The sequence below is a fragment of the Miniopterus schreibersii genome (assembly GCF_964146895.1).
Source record: "Miniopterus schreibersii genome assembly, chromosome: 7".
Taxonomy (NCBI): domain Eukaryota; kingdom Metazoa; phylum Chordata; class Mammalia; order Chiroptera; family Miniopteridae; genus Miniopterus; species Miniopterus schreibersii.
In genome coordinates this window covers 39,693,359-39,707,665 of record NC_138108.1, presented here as the reverse complement: position 1 = coordinate 39,707,665, position 14,307 = coordinate 39,693,359, and the positions used below count along the sequence as shown (strand labels likewise).

Genomic DNA, 14,307 nt, shown 5'->3' with positions numbered 1-14,307 from the left:
GAAAAACCCTGTTGTGTGTACATGTGGCCACAGCCATCACCATAGATTCCAACTAGGCCTGTGAGCCTCAAAGGGCAAGTGTAAACAAAAGTTTCTAATTAAACTTGAGTTTAGCATTAGTAAGACTGTCCAAAGATTACATTGAAAGATAACTGAAGTGTTACTATATTCCTTTGTGAAGCCTAGCCATGACCCTAATTAATGTGTCTAAGGTAGACATGTATTTCTTCAAGTAATGGATGATTTTGTTTGGACAATTAGACCAAGCTGACAAGGAAATTTTCCATCAAATCAAGTCATAAAAAGTACATTATTCAGCATTATTATGAGTTAAGCAGTATTTATTACCTGAACTTTACAATAGTCTATTATCAATCATTACCTGCCATTAAGGTATGTTAACATGAGATCAAAGAAGGAAGTCAAGCTAAACAAACAGTCATGTCTACACGTCGCTTTAGTGCTATTCATTTAAAGAGAGGCAAATGCTGTTGAACTTAAGGATGGACAATTTGCATTTAACCAGAAGATGCAAATCAGTTGTACTGTGACAAGGCAGGGATTATATAAATTCCATGCTTGATATTCAATAGCCAAGACAAAGCTGTTTTCTAGGGAATTTCTAAAAGAAAAAAAAAATGTAGTCCAAGTAAAATGTGAGATACAAAAGTCCAGTTTTGATGGGCTCTAGTAAAGATTCATTGCTGTATCAATTCTCAGTAACAAGGCTGCCTCGGAAGTCACTAAAAATGATATCAGCTGAATGGATCTAAAGAGGAGACCAAATGTTTTTAGCAAAGTTGTAAAACCTTGGAAACCACCTCCTGAACAAACACTCTGAAAGCTCAGAAGTCTAAGACAAGCTTACAACACCCTGCCTTTAAAATATATTCTTGTCACTACCTCTTCCCTCTTACTTTGGAGCCAAGAGGACAAAGAAGGTTGCAGAATGGTACCCCTTTGAAAAGTGCATTCCTCCTCCTTCATTCCAGAAGCACATGATCCTTTGCTTTCTGAAATAAAGATCTTTCATTAATGCCCATTGGCTTTCTTCCCTCATCTTAAAGCTGATGTTCAAGAGATGGCTAGTGTTCAGCTTCAGCTCAAGGTTATTACAAATAGCTGGACGAGCTCTTCAGTACTTCTCTACCCACCACTGCTCAACACAGGAAAGTGTTCATTTGAGGATCAAACATCCCTATAACTTTATATCTGCCTTTTCTGACTGATCTAAGGTGGATGATATGTACCCTTGGCAAAGGAAAAGATATGATATTCTTATATTCTTTACATTTATCATAGGTAATCCTGCAGACTTAATGTGGCATTTTTGCTTTTCATAGGACACTAGCTAGAAATTTGTTTTCCAAGTTTCGTTACTTAAGGAATTCTCAAAGTTGACTAAACAAGTCACTTTTGACCAACTGTTAGCCAATCAAGGAGGTATATTGAGCACCTTACCACAGCAGGGATTCACAATAAAAAAAACTTGGCCTCTGTCTCGTGAGGTGCAAGGCTACATCCGAAGAAAGAGGGCTCACACCCTTAGCAAGGGGTGGAAAGAGTAATGAGAGAAGAGGGAGGAGCGGGCACCATGGGTTAGTGGGGTGAGCCACTGCGCATGTACCTTCAGCCAGTGCACATCAGTGCAGAACTCTTGAGTTAGCCCCTGAAAGGCAGATGCAAGGAAGTGGAACAAGGTGCAGACATCAGCAGTGGTCAGAGGCGACCCTTCCTGTTCCATCCACACCACTGAGTTATAGGAATACATATGGCACAAGTAGACCAATCTGACAGGTAAAGAGAAGATTTGCGTGGACTCTGAGGAAGGATCTGTACATTTGGAAGGTATGTTTGGAACCAAATTGTAAAGGACCTTGAAGGCCAGGCTCATAAGAAAGAAGTTGATCCAGTTAAGTAGTGCCTTTCCTCTGTTTGTTTTTTTCTAAAGAGGGACATGGCATGAAGGAGATAGCATACAGAGAAGACTTGTTTGGTTTGGTGGAAAATATTGGGAAGGATGGAGTGTGGAGAAGCTAGAAGCCAGGAGGCTAGACCTGAAGTTACCATGTCAGCCTGTCCGGGCTCTAGGCTGGTGTGAGTGGCAATCTGCTGGAAAACTAGAAAGAACAGAGCAATGAGGGAGAGAAGCCCAAAGCTTGGAGCCATTGGAGCCATTGCTATGTATGACAAATATGGATGCTTGGATGATATAGTAGGAATAACTGATTGTTACCCAATTTCATTCTCTTATTCTTTCTTTGCTAACAGAACCCTGAATTTTAGAGACAGTGTTACAGAACAGTTAAGATAAAAAATTTTGAAACCAGTCTGGGGGGTTTAAATGTTCCCTCCATCATTTACTTTCTCATGACCTTGGGTGAGTCATTTACCTCTCTGTACCTCTGATGTCAACTTTTCTAACTTTAGCTCACATTTCTTCCTTTACAAAACCTGCATTTATTCAAACCAAACTCCTACTCTTCCCCTATCCTTGCTTCTTCGCCATTCTTTGTACCTCTCCTTTCTGGAATGGCTCTCCTTCTGCCCCAGACGCCCCACCACTGGTACCTAATCCATTCGTTAACAAACAGATGAAACGCGTTTCTTCATGAAAGACCTTTGGTCACATTCAGCCAATCTGTCTGATTTCCATCACATTTTGGATTTCTCTTGTCTCACTATCACACGCTACCTCAAATTATATGATATTTGTTAATATCTTACACCTCCTATTATTCTGTAGGTCAAAGATTTTTTTTAAATTTTTTTTTGTAATTTCCTCATACTGGCTGGACCAGAGCCTCAAACATGTGTTGAAATGGTGGGCTAGTGTTGAGCACAGGACACTACAGGAACAATGCTTTTAGATTTTATACAAGACCCTGTGAAAAAAAGCCCTCTTTACTCCTTCATGGGATTGTTAAACTGGGTGGTATAAGCCTAAAGTTGACCACCTGAAGGAAGGAAGCGTCTGGGTTGAAGGAGGAAAGCAATAAGGCTAATACTTTGAGAGAAAAAGAGAGGGAGCAAAGGAAAGAGGGCAAGCCAATGTGGTCAATGCTGTTTACAAAGACAGCTCCAGCCTCAGGCTTCCCCAGACCTGGGACCTAATAGTCTCCTTTGGTGTTCTTGCTTGTTTGAGGCAGTTTTTTATTCCTTGTGAATTAAAGAGTCCTCAGCATTTACATATGCTGAGAGGCTTCTTGTGTTTTGAAGCATGTAAGATAAAGTTACCCTAAACACATTCCTGCTGTGTTTCTAACATCTGTCAGGCACAACATATGTTTTTCTAAAGCTTCTCACTATTCTTGCTTCATTTAAGATGAGGGCATTTGATAAACACATCATATTAGTTGAAAAGTGATTATTATCTGCCCTATCAATTATTGATAAGGAACTTAAATTAAATGAAAAGAATCCACAGCTTGATGGGTGTATTACATTACCGAGAACTGCACCCTTTCTCAATCTAACAGTCTGGGGGATTTCTGAGCTTCTTGACCAATCCAAATGTCATATTTCGAATGGCCCAATAAAGTACCCTAGTCTAGCTCTACTTGCCTCAGAAACTAAGGGAGGCTTCTAATACATGGGCGTTCTGCTTTTTACCAAAAGAGAGTACTCATCCCCAGAAATCCTGCATATCATCTCAGATAAACCAACTTCTGCTCATGCTGTCAGGAATTCCATCAGTGCTCTGCTTACAAATCCATCAGTCCACTCTACTGTTTCTAAGAGAGGCCAAGTCATACACTCTTCACACCTTTGAAAATGAAGTTGAGAAAGAGTCCCCACCACCTGGTACCATAACAGTAAAATCTAGGAGTTGTATCATTTTCAAAAGGTCAAAGGAAAAATTCTTCTAGGTAATTTGAAAACAGAAATAGTCATACTTGCAACCATAAGTCAGTTCTAGATGGATAAATTATACTTTTTTACAACATTATTTCAGGAGTCTTTTTTGTTGCTCAGAATTGAAACCAAGATATATTCATCAAGTTTGTACCAATATCCAGCTGATGGTTCTGGAAGTTTTGTTGTGAAATGCTCCCTTATAAGAAGCTCCCACTTGACAGTGAAAAGGAGAGCGTGAAGCCTCTTGGGAGGAAATTGGTTAACACCTCTAAATATCATTCACACAAATAGAGGAGCCTGCAATCTGAAGACTGCCTTGTGATTTCCCTGAGCACTTTCTTAGGAAGATGGAAGAGGCATCAGTGTCTCTCCATCTGGTTCCACTTATTGCAACAAATCACTTGAAAGTTTTGAAAAAAATAGTAAAGAGTAAAAATCTAATCAAACAAGGCACCCGATGGACAGTAGGTGACCCCAGTTGGGCAGGTCCTGAAACTTAATGGTAATTTGAGCCCCTGAAGTGGCTTCTGACCAAGTCACAGGGACACCATTTATTATCAAAGCCTGCAATTCTTCTTCTTGTCTTTCATGGATTGTTGGGGAAATTTTTTGCAAAATTTGGCCTCAATCAAGTTTATCAACAGTTGATTATTGACAATAGTCTTCACATCTTTTCCCAGTACTTAATAGAACACTATTTAGTTTTCAAGTGATTCATATCCAGAGATCAACTGAGGAAAAACTTAATGACAGATATCAGGAAATATCTTGGATCATTTCAATGCATCGAATAAAAAAGGGAAATAAATGTGAAATTAGAGATTCCAAGGCCACACTACGTTATTAGAAAACTAGCTGGTGACAGCAAGCAACTTATTTAACCTCTCTGAGCTCTAGTTTTCTCATCTATACAATAGGAATAAAATACTTTACTCATAGCACAATTACAAGGATTTAATAAGACATAACAGATGTAATACATGTGAACACAAATAGCACAGTGCCTGGCAGTCAGTGAAGTTTTAGTAAATACGGTTGCCATGTGTCTGGTTTTAGACCAGACAGCTTGGTATTTGAGTTTTCTGTCTGAGAAACAGATCGAAAAAAGACCAGACGTATAAATGTAAATGTGAGTAAGTGCTATTATTGCTACCATGACATGTCTTGTGCATGAGTACTCGAGCTTTCTCTCACTAGAACAATTTGCAGCTGGGACTGAGTGCGCCCGCCTCACTGAGACATGCTTCAGGCGCCCCAATACGGAGGAGCTCAGCATGCGCTTTGCCAAGTACCGAATTCCATCCCTGCTGCGGGCCAGGTGCGTGGGGTAGACCGTGCAGTGTTTTCAATGTTGCCTTTTACAACTGCAAAATGTACAATTCCTAACAGTGCGGGCCTCTGTCCAGCCTCATTTTCCTGTCATCTCTTATCCTTCTCTTTGGTAAAGGGGGATTAGGCAGTTTTATGCTAAAGAACTGACTGCTTAACAAATAAGAATTTTGGATTTTTATTTTACTTCTCAAATTGCTTAAGAAAGAAGTCAATGCTTTTTTCCAGTAAGAAATTTATTTTACCAAAATTACACTTACCAATTCTTGTCATTAATTAATCAAAATCCTAGACAGGCCAGCATAACTCATGTGCCCAGCTTTCCCTTGAGTTTGGACTTGTCTGCCTGAAAAGCCCAGCTCAGAAAAGCCCCAAAGACCTGTTTTTGCCTGGAAGTGGCACCTCTCATAAGATCAAAATGTGATCCTTACCTCAATGCCCACTTGATACAGAAGTCCAATCGACTGGGCTGGCCTGAGTGATACTTACCCAATTCGTATTCTATTTCACTTCCACCAAAGGGAGACAAGCATTGTTGAGCTTCTTCATTGCCAATCAGAAAAATTATCCCACGTCGTTGGATTCAACAGCCTAGAATGTCAAACAATATTGCTTTCTAACCTAGTTTTTAATGCAGATTTCAGTTTCTTTCCAAAGACGTTTCACCTGATGGTTCTGGACCCTCAAAACACCAGAGACACTGAAAGTTCCCTCCTCAAGAAGAATGTAGCCAATAGAACAACACCATACCCCAAATGAAAACTTTTAAACACTTCCTAAGAATAGAGTCGATTTCCAAATTATATGAGGTTATGTCCTTACAGTTTGTAATGAAACTGATCTTGGGAGAAAATCTCCTCTCTCAGGAAAAGCCTGTTCCCTGAGTTGTTGCCTATAAATACAGCATCGATGCCCAGGATCGTCTGCCTGTGCTCAGGCTTAGAAGAGTGAAGTTGAATGCAGTGCCTAGGTCCTGTGGTGCCCCTGCCCACTGGAAGTTTCTGATGTCCCAGGATCTGAATGACTCACTTCTTTAGACTAATTCTGTTGAGCAATTAATTGTACAGGGTGCCTTGTGGATTTATGTCTTTAACTGGGATGAAGGGGGTTTCCAATATGGCAAATATCTTAGGCAGTCAGCAATTATACAGACTATTCATATTCAGTTATTTTCAAAAAGAAATTGTGTGAAGAATCTGTTGTTTTAGAAACTGACATCATGCCATCCTTACTTCCTCGATAGAAGTGAGGGAAGAGTAGTGTCTTAGTCCACTGAAACTGCTGTAACAAAATGTCACAGACTAGATGGTTTAAAGCACTGACATTTATTTCTCACAGTTGTGAAGGCTGGGAGGTCAAGATCAAGTTTGGAGCAGGTTCAGTATCTGGTGAGGACCCTCTTACTGGTGTGCATCCTCAAAGGATAGGGAAAGATAAAGCTCTGGTTTCTCCCCTTCTTACAAGTATACTAATCCCATCATGGGAACTTCATCCTCATGACTTCATCTAAAGAAGTAGTTTCCAAATAGCCACAACAGCAGCACCTCGTTGCAAATGCAAATTCTTGGGCTCCACTCTAGACCTACTGAATCAGAAACCCTGAAGATGTAGCATATATACATATATATACACACAATAAAATATTATTCAGTGGTAAAAAAGAAAGAAATCTTTTGCAATAATATGGATGGACATTGAGGGCATTATGCTAAGTGAGATAAGTTAGACAGAAAAAGTCGAATGCCATGTGCTCTCACTTACATGTAAAATATTAAAAAAAAGGCTGAAGTCATAAGTTAGAGTAGAATGGAGGTTGCCAGGACTAGGTGAGTGGCGGGGGCATTGGAGATGGGGGGTGTTAATCAAAGGGTACAGATTTCTGGCTGTAAGATAAATAAATAAGATCTAGGAGTCTAATGCACAGCATGGTGATTATAATTAGCAACACTGAATTATGTACTTGAAAGTTGTCAAGAGAGTAGATCTTAAATGTTATCACCACGCAAAAATAAATTGTAATTATGCGAGGGGATGGAGGTGTTAACTAACCTTGTCGTGGCGATCATTTTGCAATATATATGTGTATCAAATTATCACATCGTATACCTTAAACTTACATATATTATATGTCGATAATATTTCAGTAAAGCTGAGGTGGCGGGTAGAAACTCTGGGGGTAGGGCCCAGCAGTCAGTCTTTTAACTAGCCTTCTAGGTGAGTCTAATGTATGCTAATGCTTAAAAACCCACTGTTCTGGAAACCAAGCAGAAAGGCTTTAGGTCAAAGGTGAAGAATAATTTTCTGCCATGATCATTAACACTGATGTGGGACATTTCAAAAGGCTGGACTTAGATCTCCCTATTTGGCCCTAATGAACAGGAGGGGCCCCTTGGCTCTACAATGTCTTTCCACCTTTATCATTCCCTCTCTCAAGTAGAGAGCACACACCACCAAATCTTCGGGTGACCACTCAGCACTCATCAACAACAGAAAAAGCTCACTCCTAAAATTTAACCTAACAAACAACTGAATATTCTGACCTCATGTGTAGGTGCTGGAAAAACAATCAGCAGGAACCGGAAGGGTGTCATCACTGCTCTCCCCTCCCACCCACCCAAGGCAGTGGCCTGCCATATATTAGCAGGCATTTCACATTAGCTCATTCAGATTCCCCCGTTAGACAAATCCCACCTGTGAGCACGGCTGTCTACACCACATAACACCACATAGATCAAGAGCGGGGAGAGGCCAAAGTCATGAACACCATAGCTTTCCATAAAAGTTAATTAATGACAGAAGCATATTGTTGGGAATGGCAACACGGCCATTATTTATGGCTCAGGAAACCCCAAATGTAGGGCTTGCCTTTTCCTTTCCCGTAGCCCCAGCTCTGCTTGTGAGCAGATTACTCACCCCACTTCAGTAACTCCATGAATCATTTGCCAAGTTAGCAAGAGAATGTAGCATGGAATCTATAAAAATTAATACAACAGCTGGACATCCAACACACATCCCAAGAGAACCAGACCACCCAACGGATGCTGCCCTGTTCTTTTCTATCCTGGTATCTCAACAGTTTTCACACTTCACATTTCTGCTGCCGTTAACAGTTCCAACCCATCACTCCCAACAAAAGGATTTCCCCAAGGAACCCTTGCTGCTGAGAGGCTCCTATAAACTCCCTTCCCCACTTCCTGGCCACACCACCACACACAGGCATGGGCCGGCTGCAAGGGAAATTGCCCTCCACTGACAGATAGTTATCACTTTGAGAGGCTGCTCAGCATAGTGATAAAAAGTGTCCACCAGGCTTCCAATTCTGGTAGAGTTTTTAGTGTCTTCATCTATAAAACGGTTCCAACAGGAACACTCACCACTGAAGGCTGAGCGATTTGCACTAACACGGTGCATGCGCCGCAACGCCTCGCACTGAGTAAGGCTGGATAAGCCTTCATGGCACCACGGCTTCGACTTTGCTCTTCCTGCCCGAGAACGGCAGGCGCCCCCGCAACCCCAGACTAGGATACTCCACACTCTAAACTATTTCCCGTGCGGATTTTAGAAGGAGGTGGCCTGAAGGTGATGCAGATTTTTACGTGTGTGTCCACGTGTGCATTTTTCTGAGGACAAAGTCTAGAGCTTTCAGTTTATTCTCCAAGGTACTCTGACCACTGCAGTGTCTTAGGGAGAGAAAAAACCATATTCTTGCAAAGCTCAGAAACCAAGAATGCACGTTTATGCTTGAGAAGACGGTCCCATGTGCTGGAAAGAGTGCTGCACTGTGAGGCACATGACTCGAGTGTTAATGGAGCTCCCCCACAAATGCACTGTGCAAATCCCTTCTCCAAGCTCAGCTTCCATTGCTCTCTGTTTGAAATGGACATCATAATGACTCACCTCGCCTTATGCAGTGGCAGAGATCATAACAGGTAATGGATGTGAAAGTGTCTTTTAAAGCAGAAAACGCCACCCTGATAAGTGCATGATAATTTACGGCTCAGATGCCTCATCATGAGTCCAGTGGATAAACAGCTTTACCCACTGGCTGGTGTAGTCCAGAAAATCAGGAGAAAAAATAACGATAGCCTGAGTTACATTGTCCTCTTTGTTCTGCCTTTTTAGCATAGTTATCTCTGGAAAAATTTATTTAAAATAAGCAAGCAGAAATCCTTTGTGGGAGACGGAATTCTGTAAACATTGTTTGATTTCACGCAATCCACTACAATCCTTCCAGCTACACAGCTCCCCCCACGGTTTGCTTTAATTGCATGTCACTGCTAACTTCCTCGTAAAGAGACAGGCCTCTGCCATTCCTTCTAATTATACGAATCGCCAGCCACTGTGTGTGGCCTTACCTAAGGCTTTTAACCAGAAGTAATGTCACTAAATCAAAGCAAGTGGGAAGCGTCCCCGTTGCAGTGACTCTAATAAATGCTACATGACATTCCTTTAAGACCATTTGGAAATGGTCTCTTCAGGGTTACACCAATTCCAACATGATAACTCATCAGTTTAAAACAGTCCTAACAGAAGCGCACATGTAAACTGTACCTCTCTTACCTCCTCTTGCTAGAGGAACCATATTTCATCTGTCAAGGACATAAATTTGGCAATTTCACTTCAGGCCTATCCCATCCTCCTGAGAGAAAAAAATTACATAGTTCGATACAATTATGTATTTCTGTAGCTTTCCCAAACCCAGGGGCTAAGGCATTAGATGATACTGGCATTGATAATAACAATAACAAAACACCATTTATTGATGTCTTCCTACATGCAAACATCATGAAAACCTCTTTCTACACCTGATCTCACTTAACCAGCACAATCTTATACACAGCTATCGTTCCCAATCTACAGTTGTGAAAACTGAGGCTTTGAGAGGTTAAGGAATTTATCTAAAGACAGAGAGAATGTCTGTGAAACTGTCAAAGGGACAGTTGCAGAGAAGGCTGAGATAAATCACTCTGGCTTCTCATTACGTATGGACACAGTTGTGCTATTCCGCTTATGTATTTCTGTTAAACATTGAGTTGAAAGATTTAGGCATCTGAAGATATGACTTCCTCCTAGTTTCAACTTACAAATGTAAAATTATAGAAACCCTGGAGAAAATGTTTGTTATTCATGAGAAATGTTGTTTGTAGTTCAACATTTTACCATGCAGTTCCAGATACTAAAAATAGATGTTGAATATTTTTTTATTTGTATGCTGGTAAAATGGATGTGTTTAGCTCTCATGAAAATGAAAAATTAGGTATACTTATGTCCATAATAACATAATAAATGTATATATAAGGCTGTACACTTATGGTCTAAACACTTTCTACATGCAAATGTTAATAAAAACTTTTAAAAGTATACCTATGTGTATCTGCATATTCATGTTTCATCACTATTTTCTATACTTTTCTGGAAATCATCATTAAGCTGTTACTATACCTTTTAGTTTTCCCCAGAATGATTTTCCTTTACAATAAAAACCTGTGGAACATCATCCTGGTAAATCTCTTGGTAAATTTTTGTGGACACTTGAAAACTGGTCACCTTATAACCGCACAAGTCTGAGTCCTTGACCCAGAGACCCAAACAGTTTGCTTTCAGTAGCTCTTGCTTAGAAGGTCAGAAAGGAGTTCATTATACAGGTAAGAGACGATGAAAAGGGGCAGTTACCCTTCCCCCGTGGGCCTCGCTGTCCAGAGCAGGCACAGGGCTCAGCAACTGGGGTGCCGGCTAAGGAGGAAGGTTGTTTTGCTGAGGTGAGGAGAGTCGCCTGGGCAAAAACTCTGTCCCTCCTGCCCGGCCAAATGAGGTTTGAAAAGAAACACTTCCTGGGCTAAGCCCTGCCCCGAGCACTCAGCCCTGTAACCCAGGGTTTCGTCCCACTTTCATCCCTCTTCTCTCAAACCAGTCAGCTCCACCACTACGCAACTGGGAACAGAATGGCAATAAGGTTTAAATGATTTTTAAAAAAATAGTTAAACCAAAGCTTTTTGTTGCCATATTTAATTCACACACTTGCTCAATTCTAATCACATGTGATAATCTAATTCACATATATTTTTATCAATTTTATCTGCATTAGAAAATTATCAAAAGGCTGGGATCAAGTAAATATAGCCCTGTGGGCAGTGAATTAGGAAACAGACTCGGTTGGTGAAACAAAGATCCATCTACCAACAAAATGAATAAAAAACAGCAAAACAGGGCTCCAAACGTGAGAGAAATTTGAACACAAACCGTCCAGGGTTGGTTCAGCTGCTCCATATCATTAGGAACCCGGGAGTTGTTAGATCTTGCTGCTCTGTCATCCTCAACAGATTCCATGTTTGACAAGTGCTACCCATGTCCTTGTCTGTAATGGCTACTCCAGATCTGAGCATCACATCCACATTCTAGCCAGCGGCAGGAGGAAAGGGGGAACTAGAGGACATACCTCTGTCCTTTAAGGGCACAACCCTTAAGTGGAACATCACACTTCCATGTACATCCCATTGGCCTGAACTTAACCACATGGCCCCACCTAGCCAGAAAATGCGGTCATTGCCTGGACAGCCATATGCTCGCTAAAATTTGGAGGCTCTATTGCTAAAGAAAGAGAGGATGCATATTGGGAAACAAGTGAAATATTAATTCATCCATGTGTTCATTCATTCATGAACATTGGATACCTACCTAATGCCAGGTACTGTGCTATTATTAGGAATACACCAATAGAACACCATTCTCTATTTCCTGCCTTAAGGGATTTACAGTCTAGTGAGGAAATAAATATGAAACAACAACAACAACAACTGTTGATAAAAACCAAATTGCTCTACTGGGATTATGCACAAAGCACAAAACTTTGCCGAGGAAAACCAGGAAAGCTCAGAGCGGAGGCAGCCTTTGCACTGAGAATGGAAAGACAGCAATAATCACATAAAATAATATTTCCTTAGTAATTACTTTGTGCCAGGCACTGTTCTAAATCCTTTACATATGTTAATTTATTTAATCCCTCCATGATAGAAACCATTATTGTTCCCACTTTACAGATGAGAAAACTGAGGCATTATAAATGGTAGAATTGAGATTTGAATGCATACAGTCTGACTTAAGAGCCTGTACTACCTTCTACAAGAAGGACAGGGTCCCAACCTCATGGCCTAAGTCTCCCAATGTTTCCTTGCCATGCAGAATGAATGGAACACAGCAGGAGAGGGGAAAATTAAAGACCAGAGAGGCTCAATGCCTACCTAAGACACAGCAGGACGGAACTCAAAATGCAATGCAAGTGTGCTGATTTTTAGCACTTTCTATGGGAGGAGTGGTCCTTAATGTACATTCTAGGGTCACAAGGGCCTGTGGAATACGCTCCAGAAGATTCGAGTTTACCAAATATAGGGCATGTTTGTTTTTTTAATTCAAAAAGTAGCCTTCTTTGTACTTACTAAAAAGCAGACATCAATTCACCACCCTCCTTCCAGAAGCAACAAAATCATCCCCTTAATCCCGGGGTGGTCGTTTTTCTGTTGGCTGGAGGGAAGTGATCCTGCGATGGAGACGGGGGCCACAACCTGAAAGAAGTTTGGTCTTCATGGAAATCAATGATGCATTCAGAAAAGCTCTTCTGCCTTGACGATTCTGTTGGACAAAATAGAATTCGTTCGTTCATTAGCAGCAGTTATTTACTATGGTTTTTCTATTATTCTAAACAGGTTGCCTTTTATTTACAAGGTGTTGGCCCTAAAAGATGAGGGGAAAACACAAGCGAAAGCATTCAATGAAAGCTTGGTAATATTTCAGCGTGTTTCAATGAGGCTCTTTTTCTCCTGTTTTCTTCTGGTCATTTCTCACCCTTGATTAGTAATTTTACACCCTAATAGTAAAATATGAAATACTTTTTAATACTGCCATGGTGGTAAAAGTGTTTGGTTTTTATGATGTGTCTCCAGAGATAGATCTTTAGTGGTACATAGTGAGGTTAATTCAGCATAAAGTAGTATAATACCTTTCTTATTTCTGTTCACTCATTTAGAAATTATGGGATGAATTCTAGAGAAGGGTTCACCCCTACTGACTGGAGATTAGTGTTTTAAAAGACTGGGCTTCTCTTTTTCTCTTTAGGGAGGTGAAAAATGTTTCCAATCGACTTTTAAAAAATCTAATAAACAGGAGTTATTTCCCATTTTTGTTTCCTCAGATTCCTGGGAGAAGGTGCATTATGGAAAGCTTTGTTGTTGCTGGGGCTCACTCTCCCATCTACTCCCAGAGGGCCAGCCACTCCCCCCTCCCCTCCTTCAGAGGCTCCCACTCCAGGGGCTACTCGTGAAATGAGAGCTGGAAACCTAACAATCCTTTCACACTCTGCCATTTTGCAAAGACACTAATAATATTTCCTTTGGCTGTATTGTTCAATTGTGTGAGGCAGAGAAAGAAATTGAGTTAGCCTCTTGGTAACACGGTGGTAAATCCAGGGGGAAAAAATGAAAACACGAAAACAACAGGAATTAATCTTCTTTGGTCTTTGGCTACACTGAAAACAGATCCCCGGTGCCCCGGGGGCAGGGGCGGTGACACCCGCCTGCGGAGATGCGTTTCCCTCCGGGGAAGTTTCAGCCCCTTTCCCAACGGGCAGGGGCATCAGAAGGGGGCAAAATGAAGGTAAATTTCATATGCGTTTACTCTTCCTAGTATCAGCACTTACAAAAGTCCAAATTAGACTTATACAATGAGCTACCGTCTAACTTAATCTCACAGTTGCTTCTAATTTCAATCTCTAATGAATGCTTGGCGCTCCCGTGCTTCCTTTCATAAAAAGACAAAGTTCCTGCTTCTCACTTCATAAAAATGGCAAGAACAAGTTAACCTTTAGCTAATATGGATAAGAAAAGGTTAATATGAGTAGAATGAAAACACAATTTCCCCACAATTTTAATTTTACAGTGAAATCCAAAGCTCTTTAGACTAGATAATTGTTAGTTTTTCTGGGTACTTACTGCATTACCCTACTTGGAAACCTATTAAGAATTAAAAGTAAACATGTCAAACAAGAACTGCTCCCTAATTAATACTAAGACATGTATGAAAACATTCTTGAATATTAGGCTTAGTAGTATTGTATATTATACTGTCCTT

The 14,307-nt window shown here is 40.7% G+C and overlaps 1 long non-coding RNA gene across 1 annotated transcript in view; it reads right to left on the bottom strand.

The window, feature by feature from the left end:
• The window catches only part of LOC308559597, a 63,535-nt gene extending 50,731 nt beyond the window's left edge, over positions 1-12,804 (bottom strand). Inside the window, exons 1-2 of the long non-coding RNA XR_013999180.1 lie at positions 12,621-12,804; positions 5,677-5,778 (exon numbers count right to left, since the gene is read on the bottom strand). This is a non-coding gene — a long non-coding RNA (uncharacterized lncRNA). The remainder of the gene's footprint in view (positions 1-5,676; positions 5,779-12,620) is intronic.
• Positions 12,805-14,307: the final 1,503 nt, after the last annotated feature.